This window comes from Symphalangus syndactylus, chromosome 16, assembly GCF_028878055.3.
Source record: "Symphalangus syndactylus isolate Jambi chromosome 16, NHGRI_mSymSyn1-v2.1_pri, whole genome shotgun sequence".
NCBI classification, from domain to species: Eukaryota; Metazoa; Chordata; class Mammalia; order Primates; family Hylobatidae; genus Symphalangus; species Symphalangus syndactylus.
In genome coordinates, this window is record NC_072438.2 from 62,274,119 (window position 1) to 62,293,935 (window position 19,817).

The 19,817-nt window shown below is 39.7% G+C and overlaps 1 protein-coding gene and 1 pseudogene across 4 annotated transcripts in view; one reads left to right on the top strand and one right to left on the bottom strand.

Moving 5' to 3' along the window:
- The window catches only part of GHR (growth hormone receptor), a 313,780-nt gene that overhangs the window by 231,216 nt on the left and 62,747 nt on the right, over positions 1–19,817 (bottom strand). The gene's annotated exons all lie outside the window — the stretch shown is intronic.
- On the top strand, positions 13,560–17,112 carry LOC129464632 (SERPINE1 mRNA-binding protein 1-like; annotated as a pseudogene).

Consider the following 19,817-nt stretch of genomic DNA (forward strand, 5'->3'; position numbering starts at 1 on the left):
CAGATGAAATGAGAATAAGGTGTATTTCAGAGAGCAAATAAGAAGACACTAATTGTGCACACAGCAGTTAAAAGGGTGGGCTTTAGAATTGCAGAAACCTGGGTTTAAATTCCAGCTAAGCCATTTACTTACGAGTTAACTTTGAAAATGTTACCTATATCCTGGACCTCAGTTTTCCCATCTATAAAAGGGGAATGAAAATTCCTACCTTACCAAATTGTCATGTGTACTAAATTAAAAAATAAGCTCGACAGTGTTTTAATAAATGAGGTTCTGATTACTTTATTATGAGTTTAGTACTATAATCAGAGTTCATAAAAGTTTTACTAATAGATACTTTGTATGATGAAACCAAATAAAACCAGGCTAACTAGGCTGAAGGAAAAGCAGACATAAGCCAGAGCATGCACACAGCAAGTAGACTGTGTGTATGCAGCTGGTGTTGGGCAGTGGGAGGCAAGAGCAAAAGCATGTTAAGAGCTGTTCTATCAAAAAACATGAGCAGCTGTCCTCAGTTCCCACTGTGACCAAGACAAGCCTGAAAGAGTTTAAGGTTAAATTCTGAGGGAGAGTTTTATGATAGGCAAGTGTTCAGAGCCACTGATAAATATCATCAACAGTATAAGCTTTGTTTGGAGAGCTGGAGCATTTTTAGATATATAAGCAATAATAACCTTTATTAGTATTTTAAATACAATTCCACCTACCAGCTAATGGATGAAATATAGGAATATAATGTCTCAGTAGGATCTTCCTATATCAGAAGACAAATGGTATTTCCCTCTTGGTTAAAATGTAGTTTTGGAAGACATCATGGAAAAAGAAAGAATAAGGAAGAAATATGGCCCACTGACTAAATAAACTGCATCTAGGAATCTGACATGGCAGGTCACTTGTGCTGATTTGTGGTGATTTCTCAATCTGGTCCACTATAATTATCTTTTTTCATTGTCTTACTTCATGATCTCTATTCATTTTAATCCTACTGATGAAACGTGGAGTGACAGCTAAGTATAATCTTTATTAGCAAATTTGGGAACTGAGGCACGGGGGAATTAAATGTAGAGCTTTTCTCTAAGTAAACCTTTTTGCCAATGCTTAAGTTAAAAATAGCATAGTCAATTGACAATGTGTTATCAGGCATAGAAAATACTGTTAAGAATACAAGTAGGAATGAGTCACACAAGAATAAGTGGGTAAGATTATGATTCATTACAAGTAATCAGGATTAATGAAGTGACATGAACACAGAAGAAAAGTGTAAGTGATTATCAGAAGGACAAAGCATCCTTACATAGCAAAGTCCTTAAGTAAGGAGAACATCATTAGAATGCAAAGTAGTTCACTGTGAAATGTTTCAAAGTACAGGAGTTCTCCCTACTCCTCCTCCAACTGCTTAACTACAAAATGCTGGAGTACCTTTGCGTGAGATATGGCTGATACTGCAATGCCTTACCAGGAAACAAACTCAGGTCAGTGAACCAGATGTGCTGTTAATTCCTGGAGAAACTATCTCGTATTAGACTACAGAAATGTAAGAAGTTAACTCTTTTGTGGTATCTCATTAGTCTCTTCCACTCACATCCATTAAAAAAAGTTCAACTTGGTTTCTTTTCTTTTTTTTTGAGATGGAGTCTTGCTCTGTTGCGCAGGCTGGAGTGCAGTGGCGTGATCTCCGCTCACTGCAAACTCTGCCTCCTGAGTTCGCGCCATTCTCCTGCCTCAGCCTCCCGAGTAGCTGGGACTATAGGCGCCCGCCACGACGCCTGGCAAATTTTTTGTATTTTTAGTAGAGACGGGGTTTCACCGTGTTAGCCAGGATGGTCTCGATCTCCTGACCTCGTGATCCACCTGCCTCGGCCTCCCAAAGTGCTGGGATTACAGGCGTAAGCCACTGCGCCCAGCCAAACTTGGTTTCTTAATTTTGCTCTCTACAAGCCAATTCCCAAATTACAGAAACTTAGTTCCTAGCCAACTGAGTTGAATCTGAAATTGTCAACCATTCTTATAGAAAATAATTTTGCTTGCAATCATTAGATGTATCTTAAACAGTACACCTGAGAAAGGAACAGTTTTATTGGTAAAGCAGTAGAGAATAAAAAGCAATTGAGAGGGTGATATAAAAGTTGCAAAGACAGCCGAGTTGAAGCAAGGTCCTGAAATAGATAAAGTGAGATGGGATAAAAGTTCGTGGTGAGAGGGTTCAGCGTGAGAATAGAATGACTGAATTCTCACAGAAGGAGAGGAAGGATAAACAGCCAGAGAAGAAGTATTGGAGAAGACAACTTATTGCAGAGGATGGCCTAAATCAGAGGTTCTCAAAGTGTAGTCCTCAGACCAGCTGTGTTGCCATCACCTGGGAGCTTGTTAGAGCGGAGCATTCATGAGCCCCACCCTGACCTACCGAATCAGAATTCCTGGGAAAAGTCCTAGGAAGCTATGTTAGAAAGAGCTCTGCATGTGATTTTTATACATATTAAAGTTTGAGAACTACTGATCTAAATCTTCTCAGAGCAGGTAAACAGATCATTGGCTGAGAGCAAGGGGGTAGAGTATGGACTTCAGTAGAACAGATTTAAAACAAGTGCCAGGAGGAATATAGAATGGAGGTGTGAAATCAATGAAAGGCTAGCATTTATGTGAAGTTGGTTACATATCTTTCCAAATTAAGTCTTCTTGTGAGCTGGCTTCTAATCTCCATGCACAGTAATAATGAATCTATGTAAAACTGCATTCTGATTTACATATGGCTGACTATGACCCTGGAATGACAGTTTGATTATAATTTAGAAACTTCTAATGTATAGAATAAGTCAACCTAAGGAAAAAAGAAAAGAAGACAAGGTTTTTCTTAAGAAGACTACAGAAGGCAACACACTAGAACAAAAGTCACCATATTCAGAGTGAAGTCCATAACTCTTCTAACTGAGTAGCCTTGGGCAAGTTATCGAACTTCAGAGCTCATTTTTCTCATCTGTAAAGTTGGATCTGGCATGCATTTAATCAAAGAGCAAAAAAGGGGGAAAAAGAAAAAAGTACATAAATAACTACAGCACAAAACATATTATGATGAAGGCTATGATGGGGGTATTAATGCTTAGAGAGCAGTGAGGAATTAGCAATTAATTCTAAAAAAGGAAAACAAGGAAACCTTCATAAGTGAAGATGAAATAGAGCTAGACCAGGAAGGGTGAGAGAAACTTTACCAGATGGAAGACCATAAACGCAAAGAGTAGGAAAGGGCAAAGCAAACTTAGGAAATGGAAACAGCCCAGTGTGAATTTATAACAGCAAGACCATGGTAAGGGACAGAGTCTCATTTAGCTCCCAGATCGATGTTTCAAACAATGCTCAACAGCCTGAAAATAATGGGCAAACTTGATAGGGTAAGCAACTCAGTGCTAGGAATCATTTTTCATTTATCGGTATGTAGTTCATAAATACTGAACTTTCGGTAAAGACCTCGCTCAGGATTCTTCCTGCCTGGCTGTAAAGTAAAGGAAGCAAAGGTATAATTTCTGAAGGAAGTGTTCATCCCTTTCATTTTTCATAATCCTGACATGGATACTATGGGTACTTCTAGAGCCACTTGGCAGAAGGACTGCCTCTTTGAAAAATATTGCTGTTCTGAGGCCAGAATTTAAATTGATTCCATAAGAAACTGCATAGGAAAGGAAGAATACACTACAATGAACTTTTGATTAACCTTTTAAAAGTGGGTGAACTTTTTATTCTCAAAGTAAAATTCATATATTGAATCTCTAGCAAAGAGCCCCTGCTAAGCACCTTTTTCCTGTCTTGGAGCATGCCTCAGTGGACCTGAGCGAGCAGAAAGCAGTTGTCCTTTTGAATTTAAAAACAGTTCTGGGCTCTCCTCAGGGCAGCATGGTCACACTGAAGACAAAAGAACAGGAGGCTGCATATTTCTGGAAGAGAATGCAAGGAAAGCATCGTTTTCATTTTGATCTGATTTTACATTTCCAGGACTAAGCAACAGGCTGATCATTACAATTTCATACCTCCCTCTTCGGGAAATTGCTTATTTCTGATGCATTTGCTGTTTACAATGTCTGGAAATCTTCCAAACTACCAGATTTAAAGAATATCCTAATGGTGGATATGTGGATACCTGTGGTCCTACATAAGGTAAAGTATGAATCATATTTTTAGTTAATGAATTAGACACCACACACGAGTCTTGAAAGTTTAGTTCAAAGAACAGCATTTCATTGGGTTCTAACTTCACATGTAAGGAGTCACATGTCAATCCATAAAGATACATTTTCTGGGCTTTTTGAGGATGTCCACAGTATGAAAACTCTAAAAAGGAAACAATTTCTTCAAGGCAAAGTGTTTATGATACACACTTATAAACATGATCCATCCATGTGCTGGCCAGCAAGCATTATTAAGTACCTACTTAGTGCTCGTTCTGCACAGAGCTATGGGCTGGCCAGCAAGCATTATTAAGTACCTACTTAGTGCTCTCTCTGCACAGAGACAACAGTAGGCTGGTTCTAAGCACAAGATAAAAATCTGAGTCAAATGCTAGCCCTGGAACACAGCCCAGTATGTTACAACTGTGTTTTCAAACCTTGTGAAGGTTCTTTTCTCTGACTTCGCCCTAACACAGTGAGAGTGCTTGATTTTTGAGAGTCCAGACCTGGCTAAATTGACCATACAGTTACCCTTTCTCTGGCAACCTATCTTTATGTTAATGACAATGTTATGGACATGGGCTAAGAGGTCTCTTTATAAGTTTTTCTCAACTCTTGCTACATCACTTGGCTTCACTAAATGGGCATCACTTTCAGATTCATTTCCCTCCCCTGACATGTTAACTAGGTATCATTTAGGAAATGGTCGATAACATGCATGACTTCCCTATTCCTCAATAATAATTATCAACACCAATAAAATAATTATTTTGGATGTTGTGAAGAAACACACAGTTCTTTTTTTTTTTTAACATGTCCAAATAAAATACATCTTTAAAGTCTCACAGAATCATAAACTCACCAATGGGGCTGAAATGAACTTGTATTCACCAAGCTCAGGCTCCTTGGGCAGAGTTCTCATTTGTAAGCTGATAATTAAAAAGAGAGTAAGTGCCCAGCCATGGAGGCTCATACCTGTAATTTCAGCACTTTGGGAGGCCAAGGTGGGCAGACTGCTTGATCCCAGGTGTTGGAGACCAGCCTGGGCAACATGGCAAAACCCCGGCTCTACCAAAAATACAAAAATTAGCCAGGGGTAGTGGTACACGCCTGTAGTCCTAGCTACTCGAATCCCTTGAGCTCCAGAGGTGGAGGCTGCAGTGAGCTGAGATGGCGCCACTGCACTCCAGCCTGGATGACAAAGTGAGACCCTGTCTCAAAAAATAAATAAAGAGAGAGTAAGTGTGAATGCTAGCAAGAATCACAAGTGTGTGTGAGAAGAGATGGAGTAGAAGGCAAAAAAGAGAGACCATCCCCTATCAGGGTTTTATTGATAGACTATTAGAGGTAGTAACACCTGAAACACCATATAAATTGCCTGAACTTCAAAGGTCTCAACTTTCCTTTGAATTTCTGTTGGCCAGTATTTCTCTGTCAGAAAGGAACTTTAGAAAAAGGCTTTATAATTACATAAAGTAGTAGAGGAAAAGGAGAATCGTTTTCGAACAATTTCTCTCTTCAGTCAGGAGTTTCTCATCATGATTTTCATAATTCATCATCAATTTGCATTATTTTTAAGAATTTGCTATTTTTAAAAAGAATTTAGGCCAGGTGCAGTGGCTCACGCCCGTAATCCCAGCACTTTGGAAGGCCAAGGCAGGCGGATCACGAGGTCAGGAGATGGAGATCATCCTGGCCAAAATGTTGAAACCCTGTCTCTACTAAAAAACAAAAAATTTAGCCGGGCATGGTGGTGCGTGCCTGTAATCCCAGCTACTCGGGAGGCTGAGGCAGGGGAATCACTTGAACCCGGGAGCGGAGGTTGCAGTGAGCCGAGATTGCGCCACTGCACTCCAGCCTGGACGACAGAGCAGGGCTCCATCTCAAAAAAACAAAAACAAAAACAAACAACAACAACAAAAAGCCGGGCACGGTGGCTCACGCCTGTAATCCCAGCACTTTGGGAGGCTGAGGCAGGCAAATCACGAGGTCAGGAGATCAGACCATCCTGGCTAACATGGTGAAACCACGTCTCTATTAAAAATACAAAAAATTAGCCAGGCATAGTGGTTGGCGCCTGTAGTCCCAGCTACTCGGTAGGCTGAGGCAGGAGAATGGTGTGAACCCGGCAGGCGGCGCTTGCAGTGAGCGGAGATCAGGTGACTGCACTCCAGCCTGGGCGACACAGCGAGACTCTGTCTCAAAAAAAAAAAAAAAAAATTTAATCTGATGTATATTTCTCAATTCATGATATCCTTTGCATGGAATTCTTCTTTAAAATGAACCCTAAAGAGGGGGGAAAAAGCCCCATTTTCCCACTGTCAAATGCTGTTGGGATTACGGATTCCAATTTACTCTCACTCACCCCATCACAACAGTTTGACTGCTGACTCTGACTTTTGGCTGATTCTGCTACACAGGCAATTTCCAAGTTGTTACTCATTCCATTCCTACACCCAGTGGAAGATCCATGTTTTTAGGGCCTGAAACTTACACAATTTGGTGGGGGGTCCTTTTTAAGAAAAAAAAAATACATAATTACAAATACAAAATGCGCATGACCACTTTAATGCCACCCAACTAGAAAGGGAAGGAGAAAGGAGGGAAAGTTGAATTGGAAGAAGACAATAGTCTTAACAAGTCATGGCTGAAACACATTATGTTTTGCAACTTTTATAAAAAAATGACCATAATAACACATTAGTAGGGTTTCTTCCAGGACCCTGGAAGGGGTCTCTGCAAGTGAGGGACCCTGAGACTTCAACTTCTATAGTTTCACAAATCTGCCTCTGTTATAAACCCAAATCTCCACTGCCTTCATTACATCCAAACCTAGAGGGAAATTCCAGCCCAAGCGTAAATCCAGTGCTCTTTACCAGTTCCCTTTAACCCATAGAAAGACTTAAATTTTCACAGGAGGAATAGTTAAAAATCAAGGGCAGGCCGGGCACGGTGGCTCACGCCTGTAATCCCAGAACTTTGGGAGGCCGAGGTGGGCAGATCACTTGAGGTCAGGAGTTCCAGACCAGCCTGGCCAACATGGTGAAACCCCGTCTCTACTACAAATACAAAAATTAGCCAGGTGTGGTGGCAGGTGCCTATAATCCAAGCTACTCGGGAGGCTGAGGCAGGAGAATCACTTAAACCCAGGAGGCGGAAGTTGCAATGAGCCAAGATAGCACCATTGCACTCCAGCCTGGGCAACAGAGTGAGACTCTGTCTCAAAAAAAAAAAAAAAAAAATCAAGGGCAAAAAAAAAAGAAAAAAATATTGTAGAAAATTATTAAATAGTTAAAAATCAAGGGTGAAACAAGAAAAAATATATTGTAAACAAATACATGCTCCTAAAAATACTGGTTTTACTCTTTAGAAAACTACCCATTCCTCTTTCTTTGTCTTGTATAAGCATTGTGTTTGTATAGAGTACATTTTATCAAAATGTTCCTCTTCGTGTTCTTAGTGACTAAAATCCATTTCTCTTTTAAGTTCCCTGCCTTTTTTGTTGTTGTTGTTCAAACAGTATCTTCCATCGTGGTTCCCAGGCTTAGGTCAGACAGACAGGCAGATATGCTTCATTCAGAAATAACTGGCCAAAGACCTCTGCCTGATTCTGAAGGTATTTGCAAGCCTCTCATAGAGGGTGTCTTATAGAAGTCCAATCCTGACTACTCACTAGACAGCAGGTAGAGCACACTGCCATCCTAAACCAGGCGCTTCTACAATCAGAAGAGGGGCCTTCGTGGAAGCAGGTTGGTAGACAGACACATGTCAATCCATAAAGATACATTTTCTGGGCTTTTTAAGGATTACAGGCATGAACCACCACGCCTGGCCAGACAGACACTTTTTTTTTTCTTGAGAGGAAGTCTTGCTCTGTCACCAGGCTAGAGTGCAGTGGCACAATCTCAGCTCATTGCAACCTCTGCCTCCCTGGTTCAAGTGATTGTCCTGCCTCAGTCTCCCGAGTAGCTGGGACTACAGGCACATGCCACCATGCCCAGCTAATTTTTGTATTTTTAGTAGAGACAGGGTTTCACCATGTTGGCCAGGATGGTCTCAATCTCTTGACCTAGTGATCCACCTGCCTCAGCCTCCCAAAGTGCTGGGATTACAGGCGTGAGCCACCGCGCCCGGCCGACAGACACTTTTCAATAGACCTTTCTAATTTGCTTATCAGCTTTTCTGAGCTTTGCCTTAAGAATAAGGCCTCATTATTAAACCACATATTGCAGTGTTCACTGCCATGAATTCACCGAGTTAGGCTGAATTCTGGTAATGTCCTGCTATATATCCAACACATACCTAGCATACAAATTATTTCTATCTATAGAGAAAAATATTATCTTTGGGCCATTCAAAACTCTCCACTTAGAAATCGGGAGGCTGAGTCAAGAGAATCGTTTGGGAGGCAGAGGTTGCAGGGACCTGAGATCACGCCGTTGCACTCCACGAGTTCCAGGGCAAAGCACTGGGTGACAGGGTGAGACTCCGTCTCAAAAAGAAAAAAAAGAAACTACTTAGAAATGATAAGGCCTCATTGTTAAACTACATATTCTACTGATCACTGCCATGAATTCACCCAGTTAGGGTGAATTCTGGTGATGCCCTGCTATACACCCAACACAGACCTATAATACAAATTCTTTCATCTACAGAGAAAAATATTATCTTTAGGTTATTCATACCTCTTTCACTTAGAAACAGTAGTTTCATTCTTAGACTCAACTGCTTCTCTGGTAAAAATCATTCTCTCATAGCAATGCACCAAATCTTAAGGCACACACTGACTTTTAACATTATTTAGAGCAACCAGCCTAACGGAGGTGACATCCAAGTCATGAAATCAGAGAGTAACAGAATCTTGGAACTCAAGGAACCTTTGAGATGACCTGGTTGTACCTCCTATCTAGCAGAAGGAGTCTAATCCCTAGAGCTCAGGAGCTTGTTCAGCTGGCCCCACCTAAACATATCTACTCACAGGAAGCTCTTTCTCTTACAGGCCAGGCTGTTTCTTTGGAAATTGATTTTAATATTTAGAAACTCTTCCTTATATTTGCTCTCTTTTTTTATCTTAGTTGTTTATTTTATTTATAAGAATTTATTAAATTCTTATTTATCTCAAATATTTTATTTATTTATTTATTTATTTTTTGGGGGGCCTGGAGCAATGCACACACCAACATGGCACATGTATACATATGTAACAAACCTGCACGTTGTGCACATGTACCCTAAAACTTAAAGTATAATAATAATAAAATTAAAAAAAAATAGTTCAAAGCCAACCAATCCACGGAATTCTATACTGGCCACTTGCACATCTACCACCAGGAATTGATACCTGTGCGTGTTGTGTCATATTTGCTCTCTTATAGGCCTTAGTCACCCATCCACCACTCCTCAGCTGGAAGCAGCCAAGAATAACATCTTATTCTACCAATGACAATCCTTCAAATTCTTATGGGCTATATACCGTGTTCCACTTAGGCATCTAATTCTCTTTCTACTATTTGGCATAATTTCTCGCCCTGTCAGTATTCTGGCAAATGCTTCTAATGTTCTCTAATTTGTCAATATCCCTCTTAAAACATTTCATCTAGACTTGAAGCCATTAACCAAGATGTGGTCTACTATGACTATTTGTATATATATACTTCTTTTTTGTGCAATAGCATTTATACAACCCACAAATGAGTTAATTTCTGGGGGCAACTGTGCCAAATGCTTGGCTCAAATTAAGCTCATGACCAATTACATAGAAAACCAGAACATGAGAACATAAGCCAGATTCTCTATGTAGAAGTAAAGCATACATCTCCAGAAGTAAAGCATCTTAAAATAATCATCTTCCTGTAGACGTTTAAGGGATGGAATTTTATGATAATCCCCCCCCCACTGACCTGCTGCATAGTTTGTCAGCTCAACATCAACAAGCTCATCATCAGACTTTGCAAAAGACCTCTTGTTTATCCGAGCCTAAGTGAATGTTCTTTTGCATTTTAATCACTTTCTGCATAATGTTGGTATAGTGTCAAGGCCCAAAGTAGGCATTAGTTGTTTGCTGACTAAGCCATTAGATAAATGAATGACGAGTTCCCACTCTCTCCCATCCTATCTTTAATAATGTTGATTGTTTTTCATCAGTGTATTTCTCCCCACATCACCCTTAAGAGCTATAGTTCTCCATTAGGGTTCTGGGCAGTGATAATATTGTTGTTTCTGCCATTAAATGATTCTGTTACTTTAGAAAAACTCCTAAGCTGCCTAAGACCCCTGTTTCTCCATCTGAACAATACTGTCGTTTTATTTATTATTTAAACAAAGACGCATAGTACTTGTTACAGACCAGCTACATTTCTAGGCACTTAACAAATATAAAATCATTTAATCCTCAGGAAAACCAGACTGAGGCACAGGAAAGTTAACTAATTTAATAAAGATTATATAGCTAGCAAGTGATGAAGCTGGGGTTCGAACTAGGCAGTCTGACTTTTCTATGTGTGTTAACCACTAGGCTATGCTACCTATCGACATGCTCTGAGAGCATAATGTTTAGGTAAGTAGGAAGGTCAATGATCACACTCCTTGCATCATAAGTGAACATCTTAGTATATCAAAAACTGCTTGATTTTCCATTAGTTCCTCAAATAATAGCTTCTCCTTCCAGTCCTCCTATTTTTTAAAGTTACTAACCAAAGGACAAATCACTCAAAACATGGTATTTTGAACATAGAGTGGATGCCTTGAGTTGATTTGGATTCCTTCCAGTCACAACTGTTAGAATTATTTACCTGAAATGTTAAGGACCATGAAAGCCAGTTGACCTATTGCCAGAACAAGAGCAAATCAAAAAAGTGCTATACCAGGCACCAGGAATCTGAGGGAAAAGGAAAACGCACTTCCTCAGAAAAACATCAAAGCTGAAGATAGGAACAGAAAGGTACTCAGATGTTTGCATGCAGTTTACCATAGTGTAAACAGTGACTTGTACTCTCACAAATAAGAAAATTTGGAGGACTTAATCCAAAATGTCCAGTATAATGAAAATTTTTTTCAAAATAATTACAGCCAGATCACAAAAGCTATAAAGGAATAAAGTCCTCAAGGACGTGGAGTAATAAGGAAAAAAGGAAAAGCAGGTTGGAAGGCAATGCAGTCACAGAAGCAGCTCTCCTGAGTGGCACTTTTTACTCCAAATTTAGATTCAAACTAAATTTATTAGTCCTTCAGCTGAGTAAGAAACACCTGAGCACTGCATAGAGCCAGGGGAACATTTCCGTCTAACAATGGACCTTATGGAAAGCAAGATCCTTACAGTGTAGGGCTAGGGGCTGCGGCAAACTAATCTGTAAGTTCAGAATTTTGCTCTAGAAAATATACTATTGGAAGGATCTTGTGGTGATTAGTGCTAATCAACAAGAAGGCACTGATTGCTTTTTGAATGGCCAAAAGTCAAATTTCATATGAACGAAGCAAGCATTGGACACAGCAATAGAACATCTGCATAACTGTTACTGATGAAATGATACCCCAAGATTCTGGGGGAAATCTATTGGGAATACAAATATGAATTTGGATTCTCACCTTTGGCTAACTGAAATATTCTTCTGGTGTATTAGATGAAGGGAAGGAAGAAAAAGCAGTTAATAATTGCAAGGCATGATTCTAAGCAAACAATGCAGGATATATATGTGCGTGTGTGTGTGTGTGTGTGTGTGTATACAAATACACAGCCCCATATATTTACTATGTAGTTCTATATTATATATTAATACATATAATATATTATATAATGATATATATTAATATATAATATACTATAGATTATAGATATAATAAATAATATATAATATATAGTTATATCTTATATATTATGACAATATATAATATATTAATATAACAACATATATAATATATTAATAATATAATATTTTGTTATTGATATATAATATGTTATTTACATATTATTTATACACACACTATTGTTATTAATTATATTAGTAGTATATATATTGTTTATATACACATACAAATATACACACTTATATATTTCTCCCCACTCATTTTTTTTTTTTTTTTGAGACGGAGTCTCGCGCTCTCACCCAGGCTGGAGTGCAGTGGCGCGATCTCGGCTCACTGCAAGCCCCGCCTCCCGGGTTCACGCCATTCTCCTGCCTCAGCCTCTCCGAGTAGCTGGGACTACAGGCGCCTGCCACCACGCCTGGCTAATTTTTTGTATTTTTAGTAGAGACGGGGTTTCACCGTGGTCTCGATCTCCTGACCTCGTGATCCGCCCACCTCGTTCCTCCCAAAGTGCTTGGATTACAAGCGTGAGCCACCGCGCCCGGCCTATTTCTCCCCACTCTTACCCCATTTAGGAGGTGAGACTTAAATTACTGTGAGACTAACTCTTGACATGCCTTTCTGAAAGACAAAAGGAATACCTGTCCCCACTCCGTAAGTGTCCCTAGGAACTTCACAGAAAGAAACCTTTATGCTTCTAAAAATCAGTAAAGAGCTAGAAAATAAAGCAACAGCCCAGGTAAAGTCCAAGCTTGAGAAACACAGCTTATGCTTTTGTTCTGGCACCAGCACCTCCATTCCCCAGTTGTCTGGGTGATATAGATGTCACAGGAATTGAGGCCAAGTGTCCTGGGACTCTGGGTCCAAGGAGTCTGCTCTCCTCTTCGCACTACCCCGGGTCTGGGAGACTGGCTGGTCCTGCTGTCAGGGGAATGAAGGTTCTGAGAAGGTGCCTCAATCCTAGTCAGAGGAAGGGGGTCTTGTGAGGCACTAAGACAAGGGGCTTGGACATGACTGGCAGAGACAAACTGTAGGAGCACAGCAAGGAGAAAGCAGGTCCTCTCCCACCACCAGGACATCTCTAGGATAGGCTGAGGCAGACAGTAGACTGTTTTGTCAAAGTGGAATATTCCAGAAGTGAAAATGTGAAGCCTAGATCGCATTATCTATAATTGTGAATAATTATACTATCTCTTCTATCCCAATATGCATGATCCACCCCACCACTACACTTCCTCCTTTATCAACTATTTGTACATATAAAAATATAAGAAATAATTTACTTTTCTCACTTCCCATTAGGCTTTCCTAAGTTCCCTGGACCCACCTATTCCAGTGAACAGTGAGAGAATGCAGTTTGTTAGCAGTAAATAATAAAACAGACAATAAGGGTCTTGTCTCAAGTTTCCAAACTGTTTCTCTTTCCCAGAACAAGAGAAGCTTCCTTCTAGAATAATATTATCTAGAACTATCTTTTAATTTGTCATAAAGTCATAATTAAACATAACTCCATTTTAGAGACTTTAAAAATTCATTTTGAAATTTACCTTGCCTGACATTTACAGGCAGATTTCAAAAAATTTGTTCTTTGATCTTGTGGGAAGAGCTGAAGCACGCGTTCTTGGCTCGGCGCAGCCCGCTGCAATCGGTGGAAGAATGTGCCGCCGAGCAACCATCATGCCTGGGCACTTACAGGAAGGCTTCAGCTGCCCGGTCACCAACCGATTCGACCAGTTATTTGACAACGAATCGGACCCCTTCGAAAGGTGCTGAAGGCAGCGGAGAACAAGAAAAAAGAAGCTGGCGGGGGCGGCGTCCCTGGGGCCAAGAGCGGCAGCTCAGGCTGCGACCCAGACCAACTCCAAGGCGGCAGGCAAATAGCTAGCTGCGCAAGGAGTCCCAGAAAGACAGCAAGAACCCGCTGCCCCCCGGCGTTGGCGTGGTTGACAAGAAAGAGGAGAGGCAGCCGTCGGTGGCTCTTAAGAAGGAATAACGGTCATTGTTCTCGTGCCAGTAGGAGCTGAGGTCCCAGTCCGCCAGCCGCCTGCTGCAGGGCCAGTGAACTCTGGTCGGGCCTCTCAGCTGCGCACGTAGGCAATACTCATCATGGCCCTGGGAAGAAACTCAAGAAGCTTTTGAAACATAAAGCTTAGATGCGGTTTGACCTCTGCTGGGCAGCTCCCAGCTATAGGCGTTCCCTTGCTGAGCAGAGAAGATGACTGCAGAATTGAGAGAAGCCATGGCCCTAGGCCCATGCGGCCCAGTGAAGGTGAAAAAGGAGGAGGAGGAAGAAGAAAACTTCCCAGGTCAGGCATCCAGCCAACAAGTGCACTCTGAGAACATCAAAGTCTGGGCCCCAGGGGAGTTTCGTCAGACAGGCCTTGATGGATCAGAAGAGGAAGAAAAGGTGCTGAAACCAAGAACCTTCAGTTACTGGTTCCAAAAACTGAGATATGTGAGGAAGCTGAAAACCCCCTCATCATATTAGGAAGAATCCAGAAAGCTGATCCTTAAGGACCTGAGTTAAGAGAAGCTTGTGAAAAAGAAAACATGTTAAAGAGGCAGAGAATAAGGAGGGAAAGGAAAGATTTCAGATAAGTGATAGTGAATGACTGTCACTTACCTGAAAGCTTCAAAGAAGACGAAGACCAGAAATGTAAGAAATCTGAGGGAAAATACAGCCTTAATTCTGACACTGTTAAAAATCCAAAAACCCAGCTTGGGCAAAAGTCTTTTACATTGTAGCCTGTGTGGGAAAGGATTTAGTCAGAGTGCAAACCTCGTTGTGCATCAGGGAATCCACACTGGGGAGAAACCTTTTGAATGTCATGAGTGTGGGAAGGCCTTCATTCAGAGTGCAAACCTCGATGTGCATCAGAGAATCCACACTGGACAGAAACCTTATGTTTGCTCAAAATGTGGGAAAGCCTTCACTAGATTTCAAATCTGACTGTACATGAAAAAAACCTCTCCTTAGAAAAAACCTTTAGGTGCAGTAAATGTGAGAAAGCCTTTAGTTATAGCTCATAACTTGCTCGGCACCAGAAAGTCCATATTACAGAAAAATGCTATAAATGTAATGAGTGTCGGAAAACATTTACTGGGAGCTCAAACCATATTGTCCACCAGAGGATCCACACTGGGGAGAAGCCCTCTGCCTGTAATGATTCTGGCAAAGCCTTTACCCAGATTGCAAATCTTATTGTACATCAGCGAAGCCATACTGGTGAGAAGCCATATGAGTGTAAAGAGTGTGGGAAAACCTTTAGTTGTTTTTCACACCTTATTATGTACCAGATAATTCACACTGCAGAGAAACCTTAAGACTGCAGTGAATGTGGGAAAGCCTTCAGTCAGCTCTCTTGCCTTTTTGTCCACCAGAGAGTTCACAGTGGAGATCTTCCTTTTGTGTGTAATGAATGTGGGAAGGCCTTCACATGTAGCTCATACCTACTTATTCATCAGAGAATCCATAATGGAGAAAAACCTTACACGTGTAATGAGTGTGGGAAGGCCTTCAGACAGAGGTTGAGACTCACCGTGCACCAGAGAACCCACACTGGGGAGAAGCCCTATGAATATAAGAAGTTTGGTGCAGCTTTCGTTTCCAACTCACACCTCATGGGACACCACAGAACCCATCTTGTTGAATAACAAGTAAGGAAGAGGAAGACTTCCAGCATTGGTCATAACCTTCTGCCTCCCAAATGAGACACCTCTTTGCTGTTTTCTTCCTCCTTTATAAAGATGAGGCCTATGTCCTTAAAAGTTACAGTTTTCAGGAATGCAGCAGAAGACACAAGATAAACATTTCAGAAGTTAATTTAAAGAAAACAGAAAGTAAGCACCTGACGGCAAGGACTTTGCTTTAACTGTACCTTAAGCAGTCATGTTTTCTGAAATGGAATGTGGCTTTCTTAGGAATGGGTAATACAAAGCTAAGTAGTAATGATTGTATTTGGGGAAAGGTCTTTTTTGCTTAATTTTGTTTTTAAAAACTCTGATGATTGCTTGAGCAATAGGCAGGTTATCTGCCTGGTTGAATTCTGGTTGAACCGTGTATTCTAGTATTTCTGGTTAAGTGGTGACTAGGTAAGGAAACCACTTGGGGTAGCAATTCAACAATTCACTTATGAATGTTTATAAGCTTTCCATTTCCTAAGTAATTTTTTAAAAGCTAGTCAAAAGAAAAAACCTTAACTGTCTACTGTACCAAAAATGGACAGAAATAGGAAACGGCCTTTTTCCTTACTGTCTATAACCCCTGAACTTTCATATTGTAAAGCTCTGGAGACCTCTGATGAGTCTGTTCTGACCATTCCCTAGTCTGCATGGCCAAGCCCTCAAGGATTGATGGACACCACACACCGGCTATAGTCATTTGTTAAGATTGACAACTCCTCCACACAATTCAAGCTCCCAATTCCCATTGCATTCCATTTGGGTAAGATGCAACAAACAGCCCCCTTCCTGGATAGAGGAATCAAAGAATAAAGCTTGCCCAGAGGAAAAAGAAAAATCAAAAAAAGAAGAAGGAATAAGACGAGTTGGAAGAAGACCTACTCAACAACTTCAGGGTGAAGGGGAAATAATTGCTAGAAGACCAGAAAGGAGACCACCTTGTGAACAAAGATTTGAAAAGCCACTTGATGAAAAGGGTGAAGGAGGTGAATTTTCAGTTGATAGACCAATTATTGACCGACCTATTCGAGGTCGTGGTGGTCTTGGAAGAGGTCGAGAGGGCAGTGGACGTGAAATGGGCCAAAGAGATGGATTTGATTCTCATGGCAAACGTGAATTTGATATGTATAGTGGAAGTGATAGATCTTTTTTTTCACATTACAGTGACCTGTAACGTGGAGGTAGCAGATCTCACAACTGGGGAATTGTCAAAGATGAATTAACAGAGTCCCCCAAATACATTCAGAAACAAATATCTTATAATTGCAGTGACTTGGATCAATCAAATGTGACTGAGGAAACACCTGAAGGTGAAGAACATCATCCAGTGGCAGACACTGAAAATAAGGAGAATGAAGTTGAAGAGGTAAAAGAGGAGGGTCCAAAATAGATAACTTTGGATGAGTGGAAGGCTATTCAAAATAAGGACCAGGCAAAAGTAGAAACCTCTTCAATCCCTTTATACCCTTAACCTAACTTTCTCTTGCTGGTGGGTAATAACTGAAAATAAAGATTTATTTTCATGCAAAAAAAAAAAAAATCTGTTCTTCAAGATCATCACATTCAGTATAAGAAAATCAAATTCTTTCTGTCCAAATGTACTGTTCTGGCTTTGTCAACTCGACAGCAGCCTCTAGGCCCAGCTATTCTACTTGTCAACTCTTGACTCAGATACTTGTTCCAAACCATGGGACCCCTCTGCTTTTCATTAAAGATTATCATAACTAACTTAGACAAAAGGAACCGGACTTTGTCACACAGCACCAGAAATCCCAGCACTTTACAGAATAATCATTCTTTATCTTTAGAGTGTTCACAGAGTTGCTCAATTGACAATAGGAAACAAACTTTTTCTCAAAAGAGAATCTCTTCCTTTTTCATTTCTTCATGATTTGCCCCAAAATAAATATATTCCAGTGCACCATTTCAAACAGTTTAATTCATCCATTTGTGTTACTATGCCCTAGTTACTTCTAATCTGGAAAGAGGGTCACATTCCCTTCCTTTCTTTGTAGTGGAGAAGACAGAAGATACTCATAATGATAGATTCGTAAGTGCATCCTGTATGTGTGCACAGACAGCCATTCATAATTTAGATTATTAGTTCTGCCAGGGACTCTAGGGATGACCTAGGGTTAAGGATGGCCTAGTTAAACCCTCTTCAATCTCTTTATACCCTTAACAAAACTAAGATAACATGGCGGAGACTTCCTTGGTTCTTTTCCTTCTTCCAGTCACTCAGCACACACCTGCAGAATGGATTCATGACCCTCCTACTTTCCTCTGCTCCACACTTGCCTGTTTCTTCTCTCTTTCCTCTTGACTTGGTCCACTCTCTTTCTGAGCTTCCTTCTTTCCCATAATCTACCATCTTCCAGAGAGTTCATTCACACAGTGCATCCATGCATTGCATGTATGTGTTTCTGATGGCATGACCCCACTGCCAATTCTCTAAAATTTCAAAAGTAAAATAAACAAACTTACAACTTTCTGCTTCAGATAAAGCAAAAGGACACTTTCATTTAGAACACAAAGAGAGAAAACTAATTTTTGAGTCAGAAAGTAAGCTCCCATTCACCATTGCATCCTTCGCATTGAGAGCAGTACATGTACATCGTAAATGCTCAATAAACACATCCACTTGCAGATAGCTGAGGAGCTCTGAGTCAGCGGCAGGTAGTAGATAATGAAAGCAAACTGAATTAGAAATCAGAAGACTGAGCATCTAGTACCAGCTCTGACTGAATCAAGTTACGTGACTCTGAGCATTTTTTTTTTCGATAATATCAACAAGATAACACTAAATTATTTCTAAGGTATTTTCTGTTTTGAAAATTCAATGGTGATGAAACATGAATTACAGCTAAAGATTAAAAGGCCTTCAAAGAGGTTTATAGTCCAACCACTACCACTCCCTTTATTTCGAATTTCCAGAAAGATGACTATTTGTCCCATTTGAAAATTTTCCAGGAAAACATTTGATTTTTCCATTGTCATCTGCATGCAAATTTTAGTACAAAAAAATAGTTCTCAGATTTAACCCAAAATCCATTTCTATGTTTACACTGCTGCTAATCAATTCAGGACTTAAATATCTAATTATAAAATTTCACAACCCTCATAATCTTGGGATGTAATTTTATTTTCAATGCAAGTATTAAAAGATATGCCCAATAAGGCATAAAAACATTTTCCCTGAAGTCGTATCATTGACTAAATCATGGAGCTTGTCTATTTAGCTTCTCTCTCAATATACATTTATAGCAGGACATGATTAGTTTTCACCTAAGAAAACCCTGCTTATTAAATTATATTTCATTCACCAGGACTCCTTATTTATCTCAGTAATATTTAATGGAAAAGTAAATAAAACACTATTACATAAATGCTTAGAGAGATGACAGTAATCTTATTCTAAATTAAATAAAGGTTAAGTAAATATTACAATCTTTTAGTATGAACCTTAAAATAATAAATCTACCTCCTTATTTGTTATAGCTTATTCTTGAAATATTTATCAATGTAATACTGAAACTAACTTATCATTAATTATTTTCTGGATTTTTTTTTATTTTTCAAAAGCTTAAGTTACATTGTATGCTAATTCCCATTCAGATCTTAATATAATTACTAATCCATTTTTAACACATCCTGATTTTCCATTTCAGTAATGCATTTTAATGCATAGCTATATATCCCCATTATAAAACTATGCAATAGGAAGTGCTGACATTACAACCTTGTATTATAATTTTTGAATTTGAGGACCTCCCTAGATATACATATCCACACACATACACACACATACACATGCACACACACATTTTGTTTTCAAATATCTAAAACAAAGGCTCATTCTTAAACCATAATAAACCAGAAACAAAAAAAGAAAATTGCTTTCAATAATGAGTAACCTTATGTTTATATAAGGTAATTATTTATATAATCTCATTATCTATTTGAAAACAGACCTGTGGTGAAAAAAGCAATAGTTCATTTACATATTATGACAAAGTGGTTTAAATCTGTATTTGAATTAAGGAAATTACTCATATCTAAAGTTTTTGTTTTCCCCTTGCAACTCTTTTTGTGTAGAAAAGTAAATAAGGAATCCTAAACAAGTACTATTAAATTTTGCTTAGCTTCATTTTAATGAGGAATGACTTCATCATTCCT